A 15236-nucleotide genomic window follows, 5' to 3' on the forward strand; every position below is an offset into this window, starting at 1 on the left:
TTAACTGTCTGGCTGAATGGTTGACTCCAAGGAGTGGCTTGGAGTGATTTCTTCTTTTCTATGTTTCTGTATTTTCCAATTTTTATAAATAAGTTACATCCCTCAATGTTTAGAATGAAAAACAAAAACTAACCTTGAAAAATCATTCTTATGAAAATGTTGACTAAAAAGTAACACTTCCCGTATCTTCCAAAGCTGAAGAGACGCACACCCCTTGCCCTGCCATCCCTCCTGTGGGCACATACCCAACGGAGATGCGGTCCTGTAGTCCCAATAGATCAAGACTAGAGTGTTCACGGCAGCTGGGAACTGGAACCTACCCAAACGTCCACCAGCCGTAGCATGGGTGAAAGCGCTGTGATGGGGTCACTTGGTGCTGAGCTACCAGCCATGAGGACTTAACAAGACTTAAATGAAACATAATGTTGGGCAAAAGAAACTAGACACAAAAGAGCACATGCCGTATGGCTCCATGTCTGGACAGTTAGCGTGGACAGTTTAGAAGCAGGCGTAGGGGGTTAGCGTAACTCTGGGGCTAGTGAGTGAAGGTGTCCTGAGGGGCTCTGGGCGCTGGTGAGGCGCTGTTGTTTGATCTGAGCGCTGGCTCCCTAGGCATGTTCAGCTTGCGCTAATTCATCCAGTTGTACACTTTTGAGCTTTACAATTTTCTTATGTATGTTTAACTCCAGAAAAAATGTTAAGGAAAGAAAACGGCATGCATCCTGGAATGAGTTAAATCTGCCTCTCTTTTCTGTCCAAAGGGGGGCAGAGTGCAGGTGTCCAGGGTCCCTGGTGTACTGGCCTCACCGGTGCCTCCAGAGTTCCCCTCCAGTCTCTGAGACACCCGACCCCGAGACTCAGATTCTGTTTCCATCAAGCCTAGGGGATGCTCTCCAGAGCTCTGGGGTCAATTCCCACCATCACAATTTAGGACCGAGAAGCACGGCTCTGGGGGGCTACGGGCTGTCCCTCCCTGGCTGGGTTACTCTGGGCCTCCCTGCCACCAGCCACCAGCTGTGAAGCAGGGCAGGGACTGGGGGCTGGGGGCTGGGGGCAGGGGGCATGCTCTGTGTGGGAGGGCAGAACACAGCACAGGCCGCCTGGGTCCTTGAGTCCTGTCTGGCAGCCTCGTGGCACCCTCCCATCCCTGTAGGGCAGCCTGGCAGGAGCGGCTGTCACACTTCAGTGCCTCCCTCGCAACCCCCATCTCCAGCAGAGGACAGGGAGCAGGGCACCTGCTTCGCTGCACCCAAGGGCAAGGGAAGCCCAGGGACCTCATCTGACCTTGTACTTAGCCCCCAGAGGTCACCACAGCGGGGCTCTAGGGGCTCAGGTCGCCACAGTCAGGACGGGGGAGGGCAGTAACCAGTCCTAGCCGAGCAGCAGCCCGGGGAGGGGCGGGGATCCAGCGCTGCCCTCCGCCATGGCCGCCAGTGAGGTTATAAATAACCACCGCGGGTCGCGTTACCTCCTGACCTCCAGCTGGAGCCCAGCGATCCGCAGTGATTAGCATCTCCTCGCTCGCCGCCCACTGCGAACAAATACCCCTCTGTGTGCCTCCCGGGCGCCGGGCCTCACCGCGGGGGCCGCAGGAAGCAGGATGTTGGCCCGGAGTCAGGCACCCCAGGCTCCCCCCGCCTCCCCGGCCTGGGTCTGCCCACAGGGGTACCCCCTTCAAAGCCAGTGGGAAGGAGGCAGCACTGGTGACTGGCCCCCCTCCTCCCAAACGTTTCCGGAGTCACACAAGACAAACAGCATTCTCCCCAGCAGGGCCCCACCTTCCTAGATGGCAGCCGAAGCTCAGAGGGGGATGTGACTGGTCCAGGGTCACACAGCCATACATGGCTGACGGGGAAGCACCCAGATGTCAGACGTCCTAATTCTGACCCTGAGTAGCCATTGTAAAAGGAGGTTGGGGATGGGGAGATTGGCCTATTCATTCAACACATTTTTGCTGAGCATTTACTAGGTGCCAGGTGCCGTTCCAGGCAGAAACCCTTACCCCTGTGGAGCGGTAGTCTAGGCGACGGGGTCACTGACTCCCTGGAGCCTGGGGTCTCTTGATGGAGCCATAGTCCAGGCAGCTGCTGAGGGTCTTGAGGCCCAGGGAGGGAGACTGGGTCAGGGAGTGAGAGGGCCAGGCTGAGGGCGCTGTGGGGCTGCAGGTGGCCAAGGCCAAGTGAGTGTAACATCCCAAGCTAGGAAGGATTTGTCTCATTAGTGGGCGCCCTCCCCCACACCGCTTCCAATGACCTTGCACCCAGGGCAGAGGGTGAGGTCTCACACAGCGCCCAGTCGCGGTGGTCGTCCTGGGGGAAGCCACAGGACTGGGGCTAGCCGAGGAGCTGGCTCTGCCCAGTGCAGAGAGGAACTGAGTCAGGAGGTTTGAAGAGGCCAGCAGTGAGGGAGGGGGTGGTTCTGGATGCTTCCTTCCTTTTCTGCCACGCTCGCAGACACTTGGAAGCACTTGCAAGAACTTGGGCTGTGTGGCTTCACCATCTCCTTGCCCTCTCTGGGCCACAATTTCCACAGGTAGGAATGAAAGGGTCTGGCTGCCTGGGGTCCTATTCTAGGGACTCAGAGATCCTCCACTCCGAGTCAGGCTCAGCCCGCGCGTGTTCCCCTTGCCCGATGAAGCGCAGGGCAGAGGCCAGCGGAGGCGTCGGGCGTGGCCAAGTGGCCATGGGTAGCCAGTGCTGGCCAGCCCCCCGCACCACGTGTGCAGAAGTACCGTGCACACGTTGCTGGTGTGAGTGTGCGGGACATGCCTGCAGCTGCGTGCGTGGGAGTGTGCCTGGTGGGCCGGTGGCTGTGTGAAGCACGTGTGCAGAAGGGTGTGGATGTCCTGGTGTGTGGATATCACTGTTTGCATGGGGGAGGAGATGGGATAGCGTGTGGGCGAGTGCAGAGTGTGTGGGGTCCCTCGTGTCGGTCCAGGTGTGCACACGGAGGGCAGTGTGTGTCTTGGCCGGACTTAGCTTGAGGCGCGGGATGAAAGCCTGGCGGGCGCTCCCTCACTCTGCAAACTCCCTCTGCCCACATGGTCAGCCTGTGGCCGATGGGCCCTGACCAGTCAATGAACTCAGGGTCTGGAAGAGTCAGCAGCTTTTCCAACCTCTTTGCCAAATGAGGTGTCAGCACAGAGGCAGGGGTAGGGGTACAGGCTGGGGAAGGTGGCAGTGACTTCGTGACAACTGGCTGCTGGGGAGGGGGTGGGGAGCTGGGCCTGGCTGGAGTGAGGAAACCTGCCCCACTGGCCCCTGTTTGGAGCAAGGCCTGGGGACCCACTCTGGGTGGGAGCAGCGGCCCAGCCCCAGGCTCACACTTCTTGGGGACCCCTTGGTTCCCTTTGTGGGGGGCGTGGTTATGCCAGGGTCTCCCAGGAAGGCGGGGAGGGGCACCCTGGAGCACTGAGCACCTAACAGGGGCTTTCACAAGCCATCCCATGAGCTTACAGCAACCCCATGAGGTAAGGGCTCTTATTCCTCTCTTGCAGATGAGGAAACTGAGGCTCAGAGAGGCAAAGGGATGGAAGTATCTGAAGCCACGCAGCTAGAGTAAGTGGTGGAAGCGGCCTAGAAACGTGGGTCGGTGTGTCTCCCACTCCACCCCACCGTGACGCGGGACGGCGGCAGGGGTAGCCCTTCAAACTGCTCCTCTGTGAAGGCCTTGAAGTTTAGGCATTGGACCTTCTCTGAATCCTCAGACCCTCCACATACTTCTCTACAATTTGGGGGACAGTGGACATCACTCACCATGCAGTGGGGCCACCACAAGTACTCAGAAGCCTTTCTCTAAGCACAGGTGGGAGGCTGGGCCCTATTGTGAGCACAGTGCCTTGGTCCAGGGATCAAGGCCTGGACTCACAGGGATCAGGCTCGTGCTGCTCCTTTGTGGGGTTAGAGGGGCCCCAAGATCACAGACCCAGGGGTGCATGTGAGTAGCATCTTTGCACCCAGAAGCTGAGATCACGTTTGGGGTGCTGTTTCTTCAGCCATTGACTAGTTTCTCATAATAATAATAACAATAGTAATAATAATAAAAACTACCCCTGCCTACGCCTTCTAGTTCATAAAGTACTTTCACAAGCATTCTCTCATTTAGTCCTTACACCTGCCCTGTGATGAGGAGTTAATATGCCCATTTTTTGGAACCAGAAACTGAAGCACAGGAGGTTCTGGGACTAGTCTCAGCTCTCATGGCCAGGAAGTAGCAGCCACCCAGTCTTCCTGACCCCTGCCCAGACCCGCTCCTTCCACAGCAGCAGCCCTTCCCAGAGGAGCGTGGTGATCATCCGACTTCTCCAGGGGCAAGCCTGCCCCATTCCCCGCACTGAGACCAGACAATGTGCTCTTTTCATCTGGGGCTGTGTGAGGACTGGTCCCCGCCCTCCCCTCCTGCAAATACTGGGGGCTGGGATGGTGGGGACGATGTAGAGAAGCCAAAGTGACTGCTGCAGAAGAGAGCTGGAAATAGGTGCTGGGGAGGGGTCCCCACTGCCCTTGGCTTTGGGCCCAGCAGAGGGGTGGCAAGGACCAGCGGCTCCTGGAACATGAGCCCTGTACCAGCTGTTGCCATGTTCCCATCTGCTTGTGGCAAAGTGAGAAAAATAAGGACAAGACAGTGGGGTTTTCCTACAGGTCAACCTACTCAATCTGAAGGACTGACCTGAGTTGTGTATTTTCGTGTGTATGTGTTTGTCTGTGTGTTTAAAAGGACTTTTCCTTTGACATTTCCTTTTAATGTCCTTAACTCAGCAAAAGGAAAAACTGGTGACCATGTCAGAATCTAAATTGTTGTTTTGGAAATATTAGTGACCTGAGAAATCCTAAGACTGGGAGCCACTAAGCCAACTCCTAGTTCTTGGTGGGACCTGGCATAGAAGCTGTTTTTTAGTTGAGGGATAATATCTGAACAGCTGGAAAAGCCCAAGGGGCAGAAGGGGCTCGGCGGGGTTCCTGCCCAGACTCAGCCCCACAGCCCCCGAGCCCAGGTGTCCCCAGGAAGCCTGAGCGGAAGGAACATTTGTGTGACGCACAGGGAATTCTGAGAAAGGCCTCAGGGCTAATTCTCCATGCCACACGCCCTCAGCTTCTTCTGTGGTCTGGAGGCAGGCACAGATGCTCCCCTAAACCTCACCCCTGCCTTCCCCGGCCGTCTCAAGGCAGGTTTCAAAATAGCACAAGCCCTGGAGGAGACGTCATGGGTCAGGCTGGCTGCCTGCCCCTCAGAGAGGGCACATTGGTAATGTCAAGGCCAAATATAGAGGGACCCAGGACACCGATGGGGGACTCCGGGCCTGGGGAGCTGCACCAGCTTCGAGATGCCTACGCTACCCCACCCGCGCCGAGCCCTGTACCCGCTAAACCCGGGCAGCTGGGAGGCAGTGCCTCCTGGCCTGGCCGAGGCCCAGGGACATGTCCTAACAAGTCCTGACTGGAGCTGGAAGGGCGCCGGCCTGGGCTGGGTGTGAGCGCGGGGGCACGGCCTCCGTCTGGGGTCTCTCAGTGCTTTTATAGGCATCATTTCCCACAGGCTGTGCCTGAGATCAGGAGACCCTGGGGACAGAGGAAGTGGGTGCTCCCAGGTGGGAGCACTCCTGCCCTCCTTTCTTCCCAGCTTCCTAAGGAGACCAAGGCCGTAAATCCAGGGGTGGGAGGCAGAGAAGAGGGCAGGCAGCCAGGCCAAACCCCAATAAACTGCTTGGCTCAGTTGAACTGCAAATAATTAGTCCTGATCGCCAAGGTTGCCTCCACCCTCCACTCTCGGGAATTAAAAGTCAAAGGGCAGAGCTGCTGACGCAAATGTCAGGGGAGACGGGTGCTTTGGAACAGCTGGGATCCTGCTTCCCGGGCTCTGCCACCCCAGTGCCCTGGGCACGGCGTCCTCCAGGTCAGGGCCCGAGAGCCCAGTGTCCACGCAGGGAAGGGGGTCCACTGCCTCTCCCTCTTACCGGTTCTAAGGTGAACCATATTTGACTGGAGGGTAATCAGAAATTCCCATGAGGGCTTCCCTGGTGGCGCAGTGGTTGAGAACCTGCCTGCCAATGCAGGGGACACGGGTTCGAGCCCTGGTCTGGGAAGATCCCACATGCCGCGGAGCAACGGGGCCCGTGAGCCACAACTACTGAGCCTGCGCGTCTGGAGCCTGTGCTCCGCAACAAGAGAGGCCGCGATAGGGAAAGGCCCGCGCACCGCGATGAAGAGTGGCCCCCGCTCGCTGCAACTAGAGAAAGCCCTCGCACAGAAACGAAGACCCAGCGCAGCCAAAAATAAAGAAAGAAAGAAAGAAAAGAAATTCCCATGACATGGCATTGCCGATGCCTGGGGGCCTGGGGAGAAGCAGCGGCTCAGCATCTTGTGAGCCCCTCTCCCTCCCACGCCTAAAAGAGAGGACGAGAACTCCGCCCTCTCTACCGGGGGTGGGGGTGGGGGCGGCTCCCTGAAACCCGATGTGCGTCCCGCCAGGTCCACCCTGCAGCGGGCAAGCCCTGGGCAGCTGCACCGTGGTCTGTGCACCAGTGGTGACCCCCAGTGGTTAGTGTGGGACTTAAACTTGGGCTACTGCAGACCCAACCCTGAGCCTCAGCCCAGAGCAGTGGCTGGGGAACTCCGGGGTGTGCAAGGCTTAGGGATTTGATTTTGGTAAGAGGGCTGTTGGCATTTGGAAGTATTTTTGGATGATTTTTCTTAATTGAACTGTGGCCGGATCTAGGCCTACAGGTCCCACTGTTGGCGAATCAGCTTCAACGTGTCTAAGAATGCACTCATCTGCTAGCCCTGAAACTGCTCCCCCTCACTTCCCTGTTTCTATTAATAGCATCACCACCCTCCCAGTCCCTCAGGCGCGGAACCTCGAGCCTCCGAGTCATCTTCCACTCCTCCCCACACTGGGCTGGGTGGCTGGTCCTGCCCCTCCTCACTCTGCAGGTCACCCTTAACACCCTTTTCCCCCGGTACTCACGGCCGCTGCCCCAGTTAGTCAGCCTATCGCCCGAGCTGTTGCCATCCTCAACAACGCCTCTGGGTCAGACCTGGGTATGTGACTGGTCCTCCACTTACCCGCTGTGTGACCTTGGGCAAGTTACTTACCTTCTCTGAGCTCAGCTTCCTCAGTTGTAAAATGAGGATAATAATGACAGTCCCCACCTCACAGAGCATGGCAGAAATTAGACGACAGAATGTAAAGAGCCTATCACAGAGGAAGTGCTCAGTGCATGTGAATTATTAGGGATCATCCATCCAGTCCAACTTCTCCAGTTTAAACAAGTAAACTGAGGTCAGAGGCTGGAATGAGAGCTAATGTCTGGCATTGAGTTCCAAGTGCCTTTACAGCACGCTCCAGTGCAGGGCGAGTAGAAGTTCCTGGAGTCTTGAAGCTCCTCTCCACCCCCGCCCCCATCATCGTGTTCTGAACCCACAACCAAAGGCCACCTTCTGAGTTCACTGGACCCACCTGCCTCCTTCAGGGGCAGGTATGCCTGGTAAGAGTTGAGGTCACTCAGCCATAGCAAATATTCTCTGGGATGAGACAACCACAGATCACGTCCAGTGGCTGTGAGTCAGGGCGGCCCATCTACAAGGTGCTGAGTGAGGTCCGGCACGTTGACCTGGCCTCCTTGGGGCTGCTGGACATGCAGGGCTGTGGCCATACAGCAGAGGTCAGAGGAGGGCAGGCTCCTACTCTTGCAACCCCGCCCTCACGTCCCTCTGCCGACTCACACCCACCCCACCTCCAGGCCTCGGGACTTCGCTTGGGGGTCAGAGGGAGGGCAGGCTGATTCAGCCAGCTTCCCATCTAGGCACAAATGGGCAGCCGGCATCCACAGCCTCATTAAAATTGAAAGTGGGAGCCTTGTTCTGGGAAGAGATTTTCAAAGGGACTTTTAAATTTTTTTATAAATTTATTTATTTTGGCTGTGTTGGGTCTTTGTTGCTGCGCGCAGGCTTTCTCTAGTTGCTGCGAGTGGGGGCTACTCTTCGTTGTGGTGCGCGGGCTTCTCACTGCGGTGGCGTCTCTTGTTGTGGAGCACGGGCTCTAGGTGCGGGGGCTTTAGTAGTTGCAGCACTTGGGCTCAGTAGTTGTGGTGCATGGGCTTAGTCCACGGCCTGTGGGATCTTCCGGGACCAGGGCTCGAACCCTTGTCCCCTGCATTGGCAGGCAGATTCTTAACCACTGCGCCACCAGGGAAGTCCCTCAAAGGGGGACTTTTCCCCACAAAGAAACAGCAGCAAGAAAAGCAGATGACCCAGGTTCAAACGTGGGCCTATCCTAGGGCCCTTGGACACCTACTGTCTAAGACAGTGGCTCTGGAAGAGGGATAGTTTTGTTCCCGAGGACATCTGGCAATGCCTGGAGACAGTTTTGGTTGTTATAACTGGGGAGGGGTGGTGTGCATGTCCTCCTGGCGTTTAGTGGGTAGATGTTTAGCAGCCAAAGATGCTGCTAAATATCCCATAATGCACAGCACAGACCGCACGACAGAGGATTATCCAGCCCAATGTCGACAGCGCCCAGGTTGAGAAACCCTGGTCTAAGAGCCATCTGTCCAGCAGGGGAAACCCTTGCCTCAGAGCTGCCTTGAAGATTGAGGGAAACAATGCATGTGAAGAACCACGACTGGACCTAGCTCATGCTCCGTGTCTGCAAGGGACCTTTGTTTGCTGAGGCCTTTTCTTGGCCTGGGATACCCTTGCTGGTGGGCGGAGGTGGAGTGGACACACCCCCTCACATGAGAATTGATCTTTCTGAATTGATATTAGTGTTTCTGCCCCACACAGCCTGAGGCAGAGTTTCTAGAACAGTCTGGTGCTCACTTGCAAACGCTTTCAACAAACAGAACGCAGGCTCTGGAGGGGAAGCCCACTGTTTCGGCAAGTGAGTTCCGTAGGGAAAACGGGGCACTTGCCATCCCACTCGTGCCTCTCAGCGCTTGGGCTCATCAAGTCTCCCTGTGACCCACCCACCCGCCCCTTTCACTTGAGCCTGTGAGGCAGAGAGAGGGGAGAGGACAGGAGGTGAAAAACACCTCCTCCAAGCTGTCCTCAGACCTAGCAGACGCCCCCCGGGGGGGAAGATTTGTTTAGAAGCAGCCCCGCGCAGAGGCTGCTGTGAAGCAGAGTCTGCAAGGGTCCAGCCAGCCCCCCTGCCACTCACCTCAGCTGGCATCTGCCTCTCCTTCGGCCTTAACAGCCGAGGGGTCAAGTGTCTTCTCTACAAAAATCGGTCCCCAATAAATCATCACCTTCTCCTCTGGGATGGGACTGGTGAACCCAGATCAGAATCCCCACACCCTGGCCCCTGAGCTCTGCTTTGCTGGTCTACCAGCTCAAGCATAATAGATTATCGGATTATAGCCCCGATGGGGGTGGAAAGGTCAGGCCAGTTGATAAAGATGGGACCCTGAGACCCCTTCTGGCACTGCTCATTTGTGGGGTCTGGGGGACCTGGGGGATTAAAATCACACCCTCCTTCTCTGGGTCTCAGGTTAAGGCACCTGTTCAATGGGGGACAACACCACCTTCCAAACCTCACTGATGGCAGTAGGCCAAGCTGGGGGTGGGGTTTCTGAGTCTGGAAATCCAGACTCCAGGACATGCCCAGACACACAGCTGTTCTCAAAAAGGAAGCAGCAGCAGTGGGGGAAGGGCAACACACCAGGAAGAGGGGAAAGGGGAGACCCAAGAACTTCCGACTGATTGAGCACGGTTAAAAGGGCCTAACGAAGGATCTGTTCTGAGTCTCCAGGTCAGAGCTGCCTCCTGCCACAGGAATCTCCTTCCTGGGGAAACACTGTTTTTTCCTTTTCTTTTCGCTGCACTGCTAGGCTTGTGGGATCTTACTTCCTCAACCAGGGATCGATGGAACCTGGGCCCTCATCAGTGAAAGTGCAGAGTCCTAACCACTGGACCCCCAGGGAATTCCCTCCGGGGAAACATTTATGGGCTTCCTGCTCAAGGGGTGATCCCATCATGAAAGTTCTAGGCTCAAACGGCTCACCAAAAGTTCCTTCCAAGGACCCTCATCCCTCTGGCTGTTCCAGCTTCCAGCTTTCCTGTCACTTTTTTTTTTTTTAATAAATAAATAAATTTATTTATTTATTTTTGGCTGCGTTGGGTCTCTGTTGCTGCCCGCAGGCTTTCTGTAGTTGCGGTGAGCGGGGACTACTCTTCGTTGAGGTGCGTGAGCTTCTCATCGTCGTGGCTTCTCTTGTTGTGGAGCACGGGCTCTAGGCACGTGGGCTCAGTAGTTGTGGCTCGTGGGCTCCAGAGCACAGGCTTAGTAGTTGTGGTGCACGGGCTTAGCTGCTCCGCGGTATGTGGGATCTTCCTGGGCCAGGCCTGAACCCGTGTCCCCTGCATTGGCAGGTGGATTCTTAACCACTGCACCACCGGGGAAGTCCCTTTCCCGTCACTTTCTAATGCCACAAACTTTCTGACATCCTCCCCTCCCAGCCCAAGCTTTTCTCCCAAGCTTTTCCCTTCCTCAACTGGCTTTACACTGGGTGCTCCCAGATGGTGGGATCTGGCCTGTAGCTTGGCACAGGTGGCTGGACAAAGATGGACAAGCTCCGGGTGGTATGTGGACGGTAGAAGCTGTCTGTCTCTCTGACCCCAGGCAGGAAGAGGGGGAGTGAGCGACAGAAACTGTGTATGAGGCCTGTCGGCCCCTCATACCCACCCAAAGGCCCTGGAGCATCCCTGAGCCCTCTCGGGCACTGAACTCCCCAGGCTTGAGGATGGCAAATATCCCTCTTCTCCAGGTGTGTGGCTACTCCCGTTCCCACTTCACCTGTGTGTGTGTGTGCGCGTGCGCGATGCGTGTGCGCACACACTGACTGGTCTATAGCACTTGAAGGCCAAGGGGGAGGTGGCACGGGTCCTTTACCCTGTGCACTCCCTGCCCCATCCAAGGCAGCTGTGACCACCCCCACCCCCCACCAGTGTTGGCCGGCCTTATCTCCCTCCTTGGGGCCCTCACCTGCCTCCATTAGTGCAGTAATATCTCACAATACCCCTTTCCCATCAAGAGGATCCGACAGCTTCTTGCAACTTTGGTGGTGGTGTTGGGGTAATAAGCCCTAATGTCCACTCTTTTGTTCCTAATGTTTAGAATCGTAGGGGCAGAAAGGGACCTTGAACTCACCCAACCCCCTGACATTTTACAGAATAGAAAAATGAGCTTCCCTGGTGGCGCAGTGGTTGAGAGTCTGCCTGCCGATGCAGGGGACACGGGTTCGTGCCCCGGTCCGGGAGGATCCCACATGCCGCGGAGCGGCTGGGCCCGTGAGCCATGGCCGCTGAGCCTGCGCGTCTGGAGCCTGTGCTCCACAGCGGGAGAGGCCACGGCAGTGAGAGGCCCGTGTACCACAAAAAAAGAAAAATGAGGGCCTGAGATAAAATGACAGCCTAAAGCTCGTGGCTACTCACAGCAGCTTGGGACAGGGGTCTGAGTGTCCTGGCACGAGGCCCAGGCGTCTGGATGCACTGTTACACAGCCAGCCCCTCCACGAGTTAACTGAGCGGCGGTGTGCAGGAGAGGCAACTGGAGATTCATTCCAGTCACAGATTCTCTCCCTCTAATCCTCACACCCTCCTCGTTTCCTTTTCAGCAGTGGTTATAAAATCCAGGAAATAAACGTGGATTGATGGCCTACAAAGGGCTCAGTTGGTGCTGCGACCTACTGAGTTATGTAACTCCTGTTTATTACCAGCCTTGGATGAAGTTTCTTATTGAAACAACTCACTAAGCTGATTCCACGCCATTTCTTTTTGCCTTGTTCAGAGGTGGCAGTAGCAGAAATTCCTTTGCAACTTCAAAAACCAGAAATTGGCGGTATGGATACTTTCAAAAATTCCCTCCTTTCGTCCTTTGGGCCAATGTTTCTCTCTTATCCATAAAAACCCCTGCTCACCTCAGCAGGGTCCCAGGCTCTAGACCACCTGCCTTCCCTTTGGGTTCCTGGGCTATAGGTTGCCTTGGCTGGGGAGGCTCAGACATGGTGTTTTCCCTACCCCTGGTGAATGAAATGAGGGAGAACTCAGGGCTATGAGCATCTAGAGACAGTCTAGTAGAAGGAACACTTCAATCTCTGCTGTTGGATAACAGCCACTCTGGGCCTCTGCTTGCTTGTTAGTAAAGGGAACCAGTTTACCTTATCTGTACACTTTGACCCCCAGCAGGCACCCTTCTTGATCTGGTCCGGCCTGCCTTACTGGGATGGACAGCCTGGTGAGGATGAAGGGGAGGGATGAGGGGCCGGCAGTCTTTGGAAGGCTAAGCCCACCACAGCGCCACCTTGTGTTCAAAGGGCAGCAGAGCACAGCCTCTCCATAGCAAGGCCACTTTCCCAAACAAGTTCATTTCCTGTTCCCCCACCCCTTTTCTGCTCTGGCGGGGGGTGGGGGGGGGCATACTGGGAAGCCAAGGATCCTCCCTAATTAAGCATCACTTCTCAGGCTTTCTCTTTTTTCCCCAAGTGATGCCACAAAAGGGCCCTAGGGAGAAGCTCTCTGAAGGCTCAGCTGACATTCTGAAGTAGACTTTCGGAGACCTGTTCCCAGGTTCAGGAAGGGAGAAAGATGGACGCCCAAGGGAAGCTCAGGACCCACAGAACTCAAGTGTCTCTCTTCTTAATAAGACATATTCCTTCCATTCACGGGAGTGATACTTTGATGCCTCAGGGACACACTGGTGCACAGAGACAAACTGGTGCATCAAAGCAGTTGGTTTTACTGAGTGGTGTAGGCTACGCGAATTCCATTAAGGGTCTGGCTGGGCATGAAGGCTATTAGTCCACACAACTCAAACTGCACATGGCACAGATGACCCAGCCTCAAAGAATATCACCCTAGAAGAAGCCTTAGAGCTCATCTGAGCCAAGTCCCAACTTTTACACATAAGGAAAGCGGAGGGTCCAGAGAGAGCGATGACTTTTGATGGCTCAGTAGCAGGGAAAGGCTAGAACCTTGGGTTCTTTATGAAGATTCGGCTTTTGAGATGTTTTCTGGCTCCCATCATACCACACCATAGTGGTCTTTCAAAGAAAGGGCTGTCACCTCGGCGCCCCAGAAACATGGACATAATACGAGGCAGAAGAGTCTGATAAACCCTCAATTGGGTAAAAGCCCAGGACTGGGTCTCTAAATCCGCCAAGGTCTGCCTCGAGGCATCTGCCCAGTTTCCGCTTATCTCCAGCCAGGCTCCTCCAGGAAGGATGTTTGAGATGCCTCTTAGAATCAATATTGGAGTCTTTTCTGGTGAAAAACACGCCAAACTTTTGCTCCTAGTTCCTTATTTACAGACCCAGGCAAACTCTCCAAGATAGAAATGTAGATTTCCTACAGAATAAACGCCTGTTTCCACAGAAGCATAATGGGCCAAAATACAGCAGAAGGCCAGCAGCTGAAAATCCACTCCAGGATTTGTCACTTTGGGCTAGCCAAAGGTAAAGAAAAGTAAGTTTAGGGCTTCCCTGGTGGCTCAGTGGTTGAGAGTCCGCCTGCCGATGCAGGGGACACGGGTTCGTGCCCCGGTCTGGGAAGATCCCACATGCCGCGGAGCGGCTGGGCCCGTGAGCCATGGCCGCTGAGCCTGCACGTCCGGAGCCTGTGCTCCGCAACGGGAGAGGCCACAACAGTGAGAGGCCCGCGTACCACAAAACAAAAACAAACAAAAACAAACAAAACAAACAAAAGTAAGTTTAATGAGAAAGGACAATAGGAAAAGAAATTGAGGCCTCAGTGGGGAAAGGACACAATGTTTGTTTACTGTTGAGTAGTACATTAACTCATTTAATCTTTCCAACAATCCTTTGAATGATAGATCATTACTACAATACTCCTGAGGACCAAAATTCAAGTTTTTGAAAGGCTGCTCCACTCTCTTTGGGGATTTCTGTACCTGAGATGGCCTGCAAAAATCTTAACAGATGAGGGTTTGTGATCTTCCTTGGGCGGAGTAATGCTAAGCCTCTTAGTTTTTAAAAAAATATTTATTTGTTTATTTATTTGGCTGCACCAAGTCTTAGTTGCAGCACTCGGGACCTTTCAGTTGCGGCATGCGGGCTCTTAGTTTCGGCACGTGGGCTCTTAGTTGTGGCATGCGGATCTAGTTCCCCGACCAGGGATCAAACCCAGGCCCCCTGCATTGGGACCGTGAAGTCTTTCACCGCTGGACCACCAGGGAAGTCCCATAAGCTTCTTAATCATGTAGAAAGCATATAATCCTCCTTGCCACCATGCCACACCCTGTTGTGCGTCAGCTGTTCATATTTTATTTAGTCCTGTATGTCTTCTTTCTACCTGTTTATATGCAGTGACTAGGAGTTTAATTCTTGTCATAAAGCATTATGAAAAACAGATACTGAAAAAATACATTCTGATGGCATCTAAAAATGTCAAGCTCACCACTGTTTTCATGTTTCAACATGTCCCTCGGTGTGCCTGCACAGGAATGAAATGCACTCTTAGATGAAAAAGAGAATATGGATCTCCTCCTGTGTTTAATTTTCATGGAACACTTGTTTCCCTTCAATTGGGGAGTGGCAGGGCAAGAGAGAAAGGCGTTCCCTGAAAGGTCCAATAGACCTGAGGTAACTCTGTTTCCTAACACAGTTCCTTTAGGACAGCCAAGGTCTAGAACACTGATAAAAAGACTGGAAATAAGAATATTCTGTACTACATAAGGACTGAAGACAGTTTCCCCCTTGTTTTTACCACATTACAAAATAGCCAAGCAGACACCATACCAGTATCATTTTTCAGCTAATGCCTCAATGAATGGCCATAATACTTGACTCCACTTTACCATTTTCGTGTCTACTTTCCTCTCTTACCCTAATCTCCTTGAAGGTGTCTTACTCATCTTCACACACCTGATACGTAGGGACCACCTGCCAAAGCCTGGTGTTGAGTGCCTAGTGGGGGTAGGTAATGTGCCGACTGCCATCACACCATTGCTTCATCAAGCCATCACAAGAACCCTTTGGGATGTTACTCTCCTTTTATAGTAAGGAAACAGAATACTTAAGTGACTAGTGAAGGGTCGCAAAATTAGGGAACAGTAGACTCAGGACTTAACCCCAAATCTCCTGATCTGGGATCTAATACTTTTCCCAACACACTTGCGGTAGCCTCTAGTGTGGAGTTAGTCTGGTTATACCTCTGATTATATGAGGACCCTGGGACTTCACTTATCTCAGCTAGACCTGTTTACCAACGGGCAAGGCCCCTCCT

The sequence above is a fragment of the Grampus griseus genome (genome assembly GCF_964374135.1).
Source record: "Grampus griseus genome assembly, chromosome: 20".
Classification (NCBI taxonomy): domain Eukaryota; kingdom Metazoa; phylum Chordata; class Mammalia; order Artiodactyla; family Delphinidae; genus Grampus; species Grampus griseus.